General features: G+C 43.8%; 1 pseudogene; it reads left to right on the forward strand.

Annotated features, from left to right (window-relative positions):
* Positions 1–10,161, forward strand: part of LOC106612423 (uncharacterized) — a 69,230-nt pseudogene extending 59,069 nt beyond the window's left edge.
* Positions 10,162–14,400: the final 4,239 nt, after the last annotated feature.

The raw sequence follows: 14,400 nt of genomic DNA on the forward strand, positions 1-14,400 counted from the left end.
CCTTCCTGCTGTCTGATGGGAACCTAAGGATTTTCTTGTCAGGCAGTCTGGGTTTATGTGAGATTAGAGACGGTGTTGTGACACACAGGAGGAGCTCTGCCCCCATGGATCGTGTTGGCAGGGGCATCGAGAAGTTCAGGATCTTCAAGAAGGATGACTTTGAGGCTGACTGGATTAAGGTGACGGAACGCAGCTTTGGCCAGGTCTACAGAGTGAAACTCAAGCTTTGGAGGGATAAGTGTGCCCTGAAAAGCTTCGATACCATCTTCACTCGCACCAGTTTCTTCATGTATTGTTATTGTGGCTTTATGACAGGATATACTCTAGAACAGAGCAACCAATAAATCACGTCATTTAATTGCCAGTTTTTAATAGAATAACAATCACTAAAAGAGAACACATTTGGGCGTTTGGATAAGTAGCAGTTTGCAGTAGTGGTCTAAATACCGGGAAAATAAATTTGAAAGATTGAAACTGACAACACAACATTTTTTGCTGAGGCTAGTCAGGTGTGAAAAAACCCTGTCAACTCTCCCTTACACTTGTCCTTTCTTTGTTTGTAGGAGAATGATAGAGGAGGCATCCAAGATGGAGAAAGTGACATTCAAGTACATCTACGGGGTGTGTAATGACCCTCCCGGCATGGTGATGGTGTACATGAGTAATGGCTCCCTGGATCATCTCCTCACCAGCCACATGTTGATGATGTGGCCCAAGAAGTTCCAAGCGGTTCACGAGGCCACCATGGACATGAACTTCCTTCACAGCATGAACCCTCCACTTCTCCACCTGATCCTCAAGCCTTCAAACATCCTTCTAGACGATCACCTCCACATCAAGGTGAGGATAGCTCTTTAGAGACGCTGATATGCCGTTAAAGCAGCTATTACTTTTTTTAAAGTGTAATGAGCGAGACGAGGGTCATTAATGATCTCTTGACTCTTTTTTAATTAGGCATGCAAACATTAAAAAGTGTAGGGTTATATTTCAATAAGAGTTCAGTGGTACATGCTAATGATTATCAGTATGAATAAAATTTCCCTCCAAAGATTTCAGATTTTGGCTTAATTAAGTGGGAGGTTGGGAGCAAGAAGGAATTCATTGAGAATTTGACGGCAAGAGGAAACATTTGCTACATGCCTCCAGAGACTTTTACCCTGTGCCCTGAGCATCCGGGAACCAAGTTCGATGTTTACGGGTAAGGTTGTTGCCAAAGGCGAATTCCTACAAACTCACACATAGGCCCACTATAGAACTGTGTCAATAGGCTAGTTCTCTCTCTCTGCAGACAAATTCCCTAGTGTATGAAGTAATACAAACAAACTAACTATAATTAACACTAACTCTTATTTATTAACACTAACTATAAGTCACAGATTTTTTTCAATATTGTTTCTAATGAGGTATTATCTTTGATCATGTAATTTAGATTTAATAGACACTTAACAAAAATATAAACGCAACATGTCCCATGGTCCCATGTTTCATGTGCTGAAATAAATTATCCCAGAAAATGTCCATACACACAAAAAATCGTATTTCTCTCCAATTCTCTGCACAATTTGTTTGCATCCCTGTTACTGAGCATTTCACCTTTGCCAAGATAATCCATCCACCTACAGGTATGGCATATCAAGAATCTGATTAAACAGCATGATTATTACACAGGTGCACCTTGTGCTGGGGACAATAAAAGGCCACTCTAAAATGTGCAGTTTTGTCAACAACACAATGCCACAGATGTCTCAAGTTGAGGGAGCATGCAATTAGCATACTGAATGCAGAAATGTCCACCAGAGCTGTTGCTGGAGAATTGAATGTTAATTTCTCTACCATAAGCCACCTCCAACATCATTTTAGAGAAATTGGCAGTATGTCCAACCAGCCTCACAACCACAGACCATGTGTAACCACGCCAGCCAAGGACCTCCACATCCTGCTTCTTTATCTGCAGGATCGTCTGAGACCAGCCACCAGGACAGCTGATGAAACTGTGGGCAAATGCTCACCTTTGATGGCCACTGGTGCGCTGGAGAAGTGGGCTCTTCATGGATGAATCCCGCTTTCCACTGTACCAGGCCGATGGCAGACAGCATGTATAGAGTTGTATGGGCGAGTGGTTTGCTGATGTCAACGTTGTGAACAGAGTGCCCCATGGTGGTGGTGAGGTTATGGTATGGGCAGGCATAAGCTACGGACAACAAACACAATTGTATTTTATCGATGGCAATTTGAATGCACAGAGATACCGTGACTTGATCCTGATGGCCATTGTCATGCCATTTATCTGCCGCCATCACCCATGTCGCAAAGACCTGTACACAATTCCTGGGAGCTGAAAATGTCCCAGTTTTTCCATGTCCTGCATACTCACCAGACATGTCACCCATTGACCAGGTTTGGGATGCTCTGGATTGACGTGTACGTCAGCGTGTTCCAGTTCTCATCAATATCCAGCAACTTCACACAGCCATCAAAGAGGAGAGGGACAACATTCCACAGGCTACAATCAACATCCTGATCAACTATATGCGAAGGAGATGTGTTGTGCTGCTAGAGGCAAATGGTGGTCACAATAGATACTGACTGGTTTTCAGATCCACGCCCTTACCTTAAAAAAAAAACGTATCTGTGACCAACAGATGCATATTTGTATTCCCAGTCATGTGAAATCAATAGATTAGGGCATAATGTCACGTCCTGACCATAGAAAGCTTTTATTTTCTATGGTAGAGTAGGTCAGGGCGTGACAGGGGGTTTTGTCTATTTTACTTTTTCTGTTGTGTGGTTCTAGTTTCTGTTTTTCTATGTTGTTTTTTTTGGGGACGATCTCCAATTAGAGGCAGCTGGTCATCGTTGTCTCTAATTGAGGATCATATTTAGTAGTTGTTTTTTCCACCTGGGTTTGTGGGAGATTACTTTTTGAGTCAGTGTATGTTGCACCTCTTCGTCACGGTTTGTTGGTTTAATTAGTTTATTTGTATGTCTGGCATAGTTTCACAGTTAAATAAAATATGTGGAATGATACATCGCTGCGCCTTGGTCTCGTTCATACGACACCCTTGACACATAATGAATGTATTTCAATTGAAGGATTTCCTTATATGAACCGTAACTGAGTAAAATCTTTGAAATTGTTGCATGTTGCATTTATATTTTTCTTCAGTCTAATTAGACACATGGGGAAAGAACCACATACACGTTATCCGGTATTACGTGTTCCTTGTTTTAATTTAGCTTCTCTGTTGTTATGTGGGAAATCCTGACCCAGAAGAACCTTATCAAGGTGGGAAATGTGAGTAGTGGTAATGCATTCTGATTCATGTATCAGATTTTTTTTTTTATTGAATCACAGACACAGTAGTGTTTGACAAAGTTCAGGTTGTTAAACTATACGAGCTAATAATCACATTTTACTTTGAGAGGTCATTTTTTCAAATTATTTCTCATCTGAATGAACACATAACTTCCTGTGATACAGGTAAAAGGTCAGGTGTGGAAAAGATCTCTGATGACAAGCCACACGAAAGTGAGCAGATGATCACAATATTGCAACGGTGCTGGGATCAGGATCCCAGAGATAGGCTGACTTCTCAGGTAACACTTCACCTGATTGCAGATCTGTTTGTGCTGTAAAATACTGTAGAATAGAATGGAAACATTATTGTTAATTTGGTTAGAAAGAAAAAAAAAATATTCTTCCTTTTTCCCAAACCCAGACACACCCACATGTTGAGAGGCACAGGGTCATCCACAGTGCAGTGCAAGATGAAGAGATATTTTGGGGTTTTACTCAATGGCACAATAGTAATGATCTGAAACCAGCAGCCCTCCAGTAGCCAATTCAGTCCACATTTTTCCATTGCCATGCTTTTGGGCTACCTACGGCCAACCAACTCCTATGGTCATTGTCATCAGGCTAGATAACATTGTGTATCCCTCGCCATACCAAACAGCAAACAACAACAAAACAAGTCTATCTTAGAGACAACAAAAGGGGGAGAATAGCCACACCGTGTTATTATCAGAAACAGAATGGCCACCACTTTGTAATCACTAAAAGTCAAGAAAGAAATTATGAACGGCCTTTGTTGTCTCCAAGTGCCATAGGCTTAACTTTTCAACAACAAAAAAAATAAACCTTTTAAACCCACACATTACCCATGTGAGTGCTCCAGCGCAATGTTTCTTCAAAACAAGGCAAGCCCATCTGTTGGAGAATGACACAATATGGCTGAACATGTTGTGTGGTCTTTGTTCAGTAAACGATTGGCTGATCTTACACTGGCTGAGGCCAAATCCTCAGACGGGTTGCAAAGGGAGGGTCTATTACTGGTAACTTTAGAAATGTACCAGTAAACTACCAGAATGTTGGTACATTTCTAGGATTTTATGGAATTTTCATCACAAGAAATCTAGTGGCCTTTTTAAGTACATCAGATTATCACTGGTGTCTGTAATTATCTCTGGCCCACTGCGTGGCCTTAACTTGTCCCACTATTGTTTGTGGAGATATGCTCTGATGAAGGTCAACTGACTGAAAGCTTAGTCTCTATTAAAATGGATTTGTATCTGACTGGAAGTTTGCGGATACTTTTTCCTGTTTCTCAAATTATGCATTTTGTTTCCAGCACCTTCACAATTCAGTTTTGGGTGTGCGGTAGATTCTGCCTATTTATCTACATGGATTTTCATCACATGTAAAAAATACAACATAGTAAAATAAGATGATTTTAAGATAAAGAAATGGAATGACAAAGCTGTAAAACATTATCCTAAATATAACCCATCAACTTAGCGAAAACCATTTGTGTGTTTCAGTATTAAATATCCTTTATATTTTTTACACACTCGTATTCATTTTACTATGTCCACATATGTTTGTTGTAAACGTTTAGGGGCCGAACTGTTTGTTGTGAAAAAAGTAAATAATTGGAAGAGTTGCAGAGGTAATTGAAAATAATGCCATTGTTGATTAAATATAGGATATTTTCGCTTGAACCATATAGTCTATTTACTAAAAACTCATGGACAATACGGACACAGATATATATACTGCTCAAAAAAATAAAGGGAACACTTAAACAACACAATGTAACTCCAAGTCAATCACACTTCTGTGAAATCAAACTGTCCACTTAGGAAGCAACACTGATTGACAATAAATTTCACATGCTGTTGTGCAAATGGAATAGACAACAGGTGGAAATTATAGGCAATTAGCAAGACACCCCCAATAAAGGAGTGGTTCTGCAGGTGGTAACCACAGACCACTTCTCAGTTCCTATGCTTCCTGGCTAATGTTTTGGTCACTTTTGAATGCTGGCGGTGCTTTCACTCTAGTGGTAGCATGAGACGGAGTCTACAACCCACACAAGTGGCTCAGGTAGTGCAGCTCATCCAGGATGGCACATCAATGCGAGCTGTGGCAAGAAGGTTTGCTGTGTCTGTCAGCGTAGTGTTCAGATCATGGAGGCACTACCAGGAGACAGGCCCGTACATCAGGAGACGTGGAGGAGGCCGTAGGAGGGCAACAACCCAGCAGCAGGACCGCTACCTCTGCCTTTGTGCAAGGAGGAGCAGGAGGAGCACTGCCAGAGCCCTGCAAAATGACCTCCAGCAGGCTACAAATATGCATGTGTCTGCTCAAACGGTCAGAAACAGACTCCATGAGGGTGGTATGAGGGCCCGATGTCCACAGGTGGGGGTTGTGCTTACATCCCAACACTGTGCAGGACGTTTGGCATTTGCCAGAGAACACCAAAATTGGCAAATTCGCCACTGGCGCCCTGTGCTCTTCACAGATGAAAGCAGGTTCACACTGAGCACATGTGACAGACGTGACAGTCTGGAGACGCCGTGGAGAACGTTCTGCTGCCTGCAACATCCTCCAGCATGACCGGTTTAGCGGTGGGTCAGTCATGGTGTGGGGTGGCATTTCTTTGGGGGGCCGCACAGCCATCCATGTGCTCGCCAGAGGTAGCCTGACTGCCATTAGGTACCGAGATGAGATCCTCAGACCCCTTGTGAGACCATATGCTGGTACGGTTGGCCCTGGGTTCCTCCTAATGCAAGACAATGCTAGACCTCATGTGGCTGGAGTGTGTCAGCAGTTCCTGCAAGAGGAAGGCATTGATGCTATGGACTGGCCCGCCCGTTCCCCAGACCTGAATCCAATTGAGCACATCTGGGACATCATGTCTCGCTCCATCCACCAACGCCACGTTGCACTACAGACTGTCCAGGAGTTGGCGGATGCTTTAGTCCAGGTCTGGGAGGAGATTCCTCAGGAGACCATCCGCCACCTCATCAGGAGCATGCCCAGGCGTTGTAGGGAGGTCATACAGGCACATGGAGGCCACACACACTACTGAGCCTCATTTTGACTTGTTTTAAGGACATTACATCAAAGTTGGATCAGCCTGTAGTGTGGTTTTCCACTTTAGTTTTGAGTGTGACTCCAAATCCAGACCTCCATGGGTTGATAAATTGGATTTCCATTGATTATTTTTGTGTGATTTTGTTGTCAGCACATTCAACTATGTAAGGAAAAAAGTATTTAATAAGATTATTTCATTCATTCAGATCTAGGATGTGTTATTTTAGTGTTCCCTTTATTTTTTTTTGCAGTGTATATAAAAAAAAGAATAATTTACACTACCGGTCAAAAATTTTAGAACACCTACTCATTCAAGGGATTTTCTTTACTTTTACTATTTTCTACATTGTAGAATAATAGTGAAGACATCAAAACTATGAAATAACACATATGGAATCATGTAGTAACGAAAAAAGGGTTAAACAAATCAAAATATATTTTATATGTGAGGTTCTTCAAATAGCCACTCTTTGCCTTGATGACAGCTTTGCACACTCTTGGCATTCTCTCAACCAGCTTCACCTGGAATGCTTTTCCAACAGTCTTGATGGAGTTTCCACATATGCTGAGCACTTGTTGGCTGCTTTTCCTTCACTCTGCAGTCTGACTCATCCCAACCATCTCAATTTGGTTGAGGTTGGGGGATTGTGGAGGCCAGGTCATCTGATGCAACACTCCATCACTCTCCTTCTTGGTAAAATAGCCCTTACACAGCCTGGAGGTGTGTTTTGGCATCCCAAACCGGATGGGATGCCGTATCGCTGTAGAATGCTGTAGTAGCCATGCTGGTTAAGTGTGCCTTGAATTCTAAATAAATCACAGGCACCAGCAAAGCACCCCCACACCATAACACCTCCTCCCCCATGCATAACGGTGGGAAATACACATGCGGAGATCATCTGTTCACCCACACCGTGTCTCACAAAGATTGCACAGGTTGGAACTAAAAATCTCCTATTTGGACTCCAGACCAAAGGACAAATTTCCACCGGTCTAATGTCCATTGCTCATGTTTCTTGGCCCAAGCAAGTCTCTTCTTCTTACTGGTGTCCTTTAGTAGTGGTTTCTTTGCAGCAATTCGACCATGAAGGACTGATTCACACAGTCTCCTCTGAACAGTTGATGTTGAGATGTGTCTGTTACTTGAACTCTGTGAAGCATTTCTTTGGGCTGCAATTTCTGAGGCTGGTAGCTCTAATAAATTTACAGTATTCTCTGCAGCAGAGGTAACTCTGGGTCTTCCATTCCTGTTACGGTCATCATGAGAGCCAGTTTGAATACATTTTACTATTAAAGCATAAATGTCTAAAGTTACCATAGATTGCCATAGATTACCTGTTAATTACAGAAAATGATGGTAAATTTGGTAAATTACCAGTAGTTTATTTAACAAGTTCTTTTTTTTTTTTACCCTCACTCTGACCTGAATTGCACAGCACTCAGTAACTCTGCATCTGTTTCTGTTAAAGATCATAATGATCCTGTTCAGGGCTTGTAGACTAAGATTTCTGATCTTAGACTTTGAGGAGACTCAGAGAGACTCTGAGAGCACATGCTCTGCTCACTGTAATGTTTATTGATGTGAGATGCCTTATTGTAATATTGTAAAATTAACTTGGATAAGATTGGATCATTTACAGAAGCTGCAGGTCACCTAGTTAGGAAGCAATTCAGGCAGAGGATTAAAGTGCCATGTTAATGAATACTAACGAACACCATATGTATGCAAACACTGCCGCATCGAAATTAGCAACACTTTTCCGGTCCTGTAAGCATATCGGTGGGATTTGATTTATGCATCAAACTTTGTTACAACCACAATTTGATTAGCTGCATTACCATCCCCTCCTCTATTGAGCCAGTAAGCCTATATTTTCCATATTACAGCATTATTATGCATAAGAATAGGTTATTTGCATTCTACTATCATAAAATGGACACCTTAAATCTGTATGAACAAAGGTGTACGTTTGTTTCAGTGTGATTTTTCTTGGGCCCTTGAATATTGTCTTGGCTACAGCAGTTGTTGTACATTATGAAACGTTTTCATAAAACTATAGTGCCTCATGGATTTTATAATCTGTTTTTCCCAAGATGAAAAACACCAATGTTCGAACAGAATTCTAAATGAACAACTTACAATATTCACACTTGTACACATCTTGTTAACATTTTGAGTATGACGGATGCATGCAGCAATTTGAGATTCTGTTATCAACATACTCTTTGTCTGTTTCTTTATTTCCAGATACTGTTCGAAAGACAGACGCTCTGAATGACGTCCTGGGAATAGGTGGATGAAGCAAAGGGGAATAGATACACTCACCTGATTATACCATGCTGTCGTCCAGCTGCAGAAGAGTGAGTGCTCAGTGCTGCATCCTCCATCAATGTTGAGATAACAGATAGAAAGCTCTCTCTCTCTCTGTCTGTCTCTCATGGTTTGCTCTCCCATGTGTATTTTAAAAAAGCCCTTGATAATGCCAACTGTATGGTTGTATAACGTGTGCATCTTATAAACAGTTCTCCTTAGCTCCAGTCACATGTCCATCTCCAATATATGGGACAGAAAATGTTCTGCAGAATATCAATAGCTAACTGTTACATGTAAAGGTGATAAATAACTACTCCATTAATAACAACATTCACTTGTTGATGTGCTGCTATTATGACGACCTACTACTAACGCTTCATTTTCATTATATCTCCATTAAGAAATCCACGTGCTCACTCGCCAACCCTTCAGGTTGGAACTGAAGAAGGAAATGCTTTGCTAGTTAGAGAAATTTACAAAAAGCTGTCCCTCTGGATCATCTGACAAAATGTTTATTTAGTTCTGGCTCTTAGACCTGGGACAAAACAACAACTGTGCAAAATGAATAATGCATAGGAGGAAAGCCTTGTCTCTCTTTAGATAAAGCCAACTTGTATGCAAATTCATGCACATTTTAATAAACCATGGCTAACGGCCATGAGAACGTTGTGCGTCTCCTCCTGATGCGGCTGGGGAGCGCCGACGAGCGCGAGGAGCTCCATGGGAGGATGGTGCTTCACGTGGAAAGTGTGTACGGCCACCTCACCATCACCAAGCTCCTGCTCAGTAAGGGAGTTGACCACAACGGGACGGACCACTCCCTGACCACTCCCTGACCACTGCTTTACACCTGGCAGCCGAGGAGGGCCACAACAGGGTGGCCAGGCAGCTGGTGACAGCTGGTGCCGGTCAACTCCCTGGACAGCTGACATTACACCCCTTTCCACTTCGCTGCCCTCAATGGACACACGGGCATCTGCAGGTTGCTGTTGGGCAACGGGGCGATCCCCGACCCCAGGAACCTCCAGGGTTGGACGCCAATGCACTTGGCTGCGCTGAAGGGGAAGCCCACAAGGGCTCTGTGGACCTGCCAGGGAAGGGCGGCTGGACGCCCCTCCACTTGGCCTGCCACCACAGGCAGGAAAATGTGGTGTCCAAGCTGCTGGCAGCTAAGGCCGATCCCAACGTGGCAGAGGATAGCGGTTGGATGGCACTCCACTTGGAGTGTAACGGCGGGCTTTTCCCCAGTGTGCTCCAGCTTATCACGCGTCGTGCCAACGTAAACGCTCAGAACAGCCAGGCCACCCCGTTACACCTGGCTGCCTAGAATGCCAGCGTTCTCATTACCAAAGCCCTGCTATTCAACGGGGCAGAGAGGATTAGTAAGGATTCGACAGGCTGCACAGGCCTATACCTGGCCAGGAAGTGTCAGAAAGAGGAGGTAGTGCAGCTACTGGAGGACAGTTAGTGAGCCTTTCACACTACTGAGCCGAACTGAGCTGAGCAATGCCAAACTGTACTGAGCTGAACCGAGCCAAACACAACTGAGCTACTGAGCTGGCCTGGTTACATATCCACTATTGTTGCTGGAACTATGCTAAAAATAATAATGTGAGAAGAAGCTATCCGAGTCAGTACAATTTGGTTTGGGTTAGCAAGATGGTGTACTAGAGAGGGTACTAGAAAGCGAACAACGGCATGCTGAAATATAACTCTGGACAGGGTAAAACTGATGTCAGGCGTAGTGACAGTAGAGTACATCACTGTTGGGAAGAGTGTATTGATTCTCTCTACTGATTTATGTCCCTACGGTGGGACGGTAGCGTCCCACCTGGCCAACATCCGGTGAAATTGCAGAGTGCCAAATTCAAAATACAGAAATACTCATAATAAACATTCATAAAATATACAAGTGTTACACATCGGCTTAAAGATTAACTTCTTGTTAATCCAGCCGCTGTGTCAGATTTCAAAAAGGCTTTACGGTGAAAGCAAACCATGCGATTATCTGAGGACATCGCCCCGCTTACAAAAGCATACAAACATTTTCCAGCCAAGTAAAGGAGTCACAAAAGTCAGATATAGCGATAAAATGAATCACTTACCTTTGATGATCTTCATATGGTTGCACTAACAAGACTCCCTGTTACACAATACATGTTTGTTTTGTTCGATAAAGTCCCTCTTTATGTCCCAAAAACTCAGTTTTGTTGGCGCATTTAGTTCAGTAATCTACTGGCTCCAGGGCGGTCAAAACATGCAGACGAATACATCCTAATAGTACCGGTAAAGTTTATCGAAACATGTCAAACCATGTTTCTAATTAATCCTCAGGTTGTCTGTTGTCTAAATAATCAATAATATTTCAACCGGACAATAGCGTTTTCAATAGAAAGGAAAAACAACGAATGGCGCTCTATCGGTCACCCGCGCGAAGCAGCTCTGCATTCTTCCCTGTCCTCTGACCAAAAGGTATTTTTACTCGTTGTTTTTCAAAATACAAGCCTGAAAGCATGTCTAAAGACTGTTGACATCTAGTGGAAGCCATAGTAACTGCAATCTGGGCCCTATCCCATAACATAGTCAATAGGCATTCAATGGAAAACAAATAAAAAAAATCCCACTTCCTGGATGGATTTTCCTCAGATCTTCGCCTGCCATATCAGTTCTGTTATACTCACAGACATTATTTTATCAATTTTAGAAACTTCAGAGTGTTTTCTATCCAATACTACCATGCATATGTATATCCTAGCTTCTGGGCCTGAATAACAGGCAGTTTACTTTGGGCACGTTTGTCATCCATACTTCAAAATACTGCCCCCTACCCAAGAGAGGTTTTAAGAATGTTATTCTAAATGCTCAATGTTATTTTGTTATGTTAATTTAAATGGTTCAATTATTGTTTTAGTACTCAAGGATGACCTTACTGTATGTTGTCGACGTCTATAAAAATGTAATTATAACTCTGACCACGAGTGGATAATGAAATAATTTTTCATTAGCTGGCAAAAAGTGGTTTATCCTTCTCCTCACTGTGGTGACCAACCAAGAGGACTATATCTTGTGCAGGACTCAGCTGTCACACATTACTGTATATTGAATAGAACTGAAATGCATTGAGAAATATACTTACTTTCCTCCTATGCATTATTCATTTTGCACAGTTGTTGTTTTGTCCCAGGTCTAAGAGCCAGAGCTAAATAAACATTTTGTCAGATGATCCAAAGGAACAGCTTTTTGTCAATTTCTCTAACTAGCAAAGCATTTCGTTCTCCAGTTTCATTATGTGAAAAAGACTTGGTAGAATTGCATTTTAAATGTCATCCGTAGTGGCACTGCGACACGTTGAACATGAGTTAACATGTATTCCTTATGTTTTCCCATACTTACAGTGCCTTCGGAAGGTATTCAAACCCCTTTCCATATTCCATGTTTTGTTACGTTACAGCCTTATTCTAAAATGGATTCCATAAATACAAATCCTCAGCAATCTACACACAATACCCCATAATGACAAAGCGAAAACAGGTTTTTCGAAATGTACACTGCTCAAAAAAATAAAGGGAACACTAAAATAACACATCCTAGATCTGAATGAATGAAATAATCTTATTAAATACTTTTTTCTTTACATAGTTGAATGTGCTGACAACAAAATCACACAAAAATAATCAATGGAAATCCAATTTATCAACCCATGGATGTCTGGATTTGGAGTCACACTCAAAATTAAAGTGGAAAACCACACTACAGGCTGATCCAACTTTGATGTAATGTCCTTAAAACAAGTCAAAATGAGGCTCAGTAGTGTGTGTGGCCTCCACGTGCCTGTATGACCTCCCTACAACGCCTGGGCATGCTCCTGATGAGGTGGCGGATGGTCTCCTGAGGGATCTCCTCCCAGACCTGGACTAAAGCATCCGCCAACTCCTGGACAGTCTGTGGTGCAACGTGGCGTTGGTGGATGGAGCGAGACATGATGTCCCAGATGTGCTCAATTGGATTCAGGTCTGGGGAACGGGTGGGCCAGTCCATAGCATCAATGCCTTCCTCTTGCAGGAACTGCTGACACACTCCAGCCACATGAGGTCTAGCATTGTCTTGCATTAGGAGGAACCCAGGGCCAACCGCACCAGCATATGGTCTCACAAGGGGTCTGAGGATCTCATCTCGGTGCCTAATGGCAGTCAGGCTACCTCTGGCGAGCACATGGAGGGCTGTGCGGCCCCCCCAAAGAAATGCCACCCCACACCATGACTGACCCACCGCCAAACCGGTCATAATGGAGGATGTTGCAGGCAGCAGAACGTTCTCCACGGCTTCTCCAGACTCTGTCACGTCTGCCACATGTGCTCAGTGTGAACCTGCTTTCATCTGTGAAGAGCACAGGGCGCCAGTGGCGAATTTGCCAATCTTGGTGTTCTCTGGCAAATGCCAAACGTCCTGCACGGTGTTGGGCTGTAAGCACAACCCCCACCTGTGGACGTCGGGCCCTCATACCACCCTCATGGAGTCTGTTTCTGAACATTTTAGCAGACACATGCATATTTGTGGCCTGCTGGAGGTCATTTTGCAGGGCTCTGGCAGTGCTCCTCGTGCTCCTCCTTGCACAAAGGCGGAGGTAGCGGTCCTGCTGCTGGGTTGTTGCCCTCCTACGGCCTCCTCCACGTCTCCTGATGTACTGGCCTGTCTCCTGGTAGCGCCTCCATGCTCTGGACACTACGCTGACAGACACAGCAAACATTACATTTACATTTAAGTCATTTAGCAGACGCTCTTATCCAGAACGACTTACAAATTGGTGGATTCACCTTATGATACCCAGTGGAACAACCACTTTACAATAGTGCATCTACATCTTTTAAGGGGGGGGGGGGGTTAGAAGGATTACTTTATCCTATCCTAGGTATTCCTTAAAGAGGTGGGGTTTCAGGTGTCTCCGGAAGGTGGTGATTGACTCCGCTGTCCTGGCGTCGTGAGGGAGCTTGTTCCACCATTGGGGTGCCAGAGCAGTGAACAGTTTTGACTGGGCTGAGCGGGAACTGTGCTTCCTCAGAGGTAGGGAGGCGAGCAGGCCAGAGGTGGATGAACGCAGTGCCCTTGTTTGGGTGTAGGGCCTGATCAGAGCCTGAAGGTATGGAGGTGCCGTTCCCCTCCCAGCTCCGTAGGCAAGCACCATGGTCTTGTAGCGGATGCAAGCTTCAACAGGAAGCCAGTGGAGAGAGCGGAGGAGCGGGGTGACGTGAGAGAACTTGGGAAGGTTGAACACCAGACGGGCTGCGGCATTCTGGATGAGTTGTAGGGGTTTAATGGCACAGGCAGGGAGCCCAGCCAACAGCGAGTTGCAGTAATCCAGACGGGAGATGACAAGTGCCTGGATTAGGACCTGCGCCGCTTCCTGTGTGAGGCAGGGTCGTACTCTGCGAATGTTGTAGAGCATGAACCTACAGGATCGGGTCACCGCCTTGATGTTAGTAGAGAACGACAGGGTGTTGTCCAGGGTCACGCCAAGGTTCTTAGCACTCTGGGAGGAGGACACAATGGAGTTGTCAACCGTGATGGCGAGATCATGGAACGGGCAGTCCTTCCCCGGGAGGAAGAGCAGCTCCGTCTTGCCGAGGTTCAGCTTGAGGTGGTGATCCGTCATCCACACTGATATGTCTGCCAGACATGCAGAGATGCGATTCGCCACCTGGTTATCAGA

Source organism: Salmo salar, chromosome 09, assembly GCF_965601325.2.
Source record: "Salmo salar chromosome 09, fSalSal1, whole genome shotgun sequence".
Taxonomy (NCBI): Eukaryota; Metazoa; Chordata; class Actinopteri; order Salmoniformes; family Salmonidae; genus Salmo; species Salmo salar.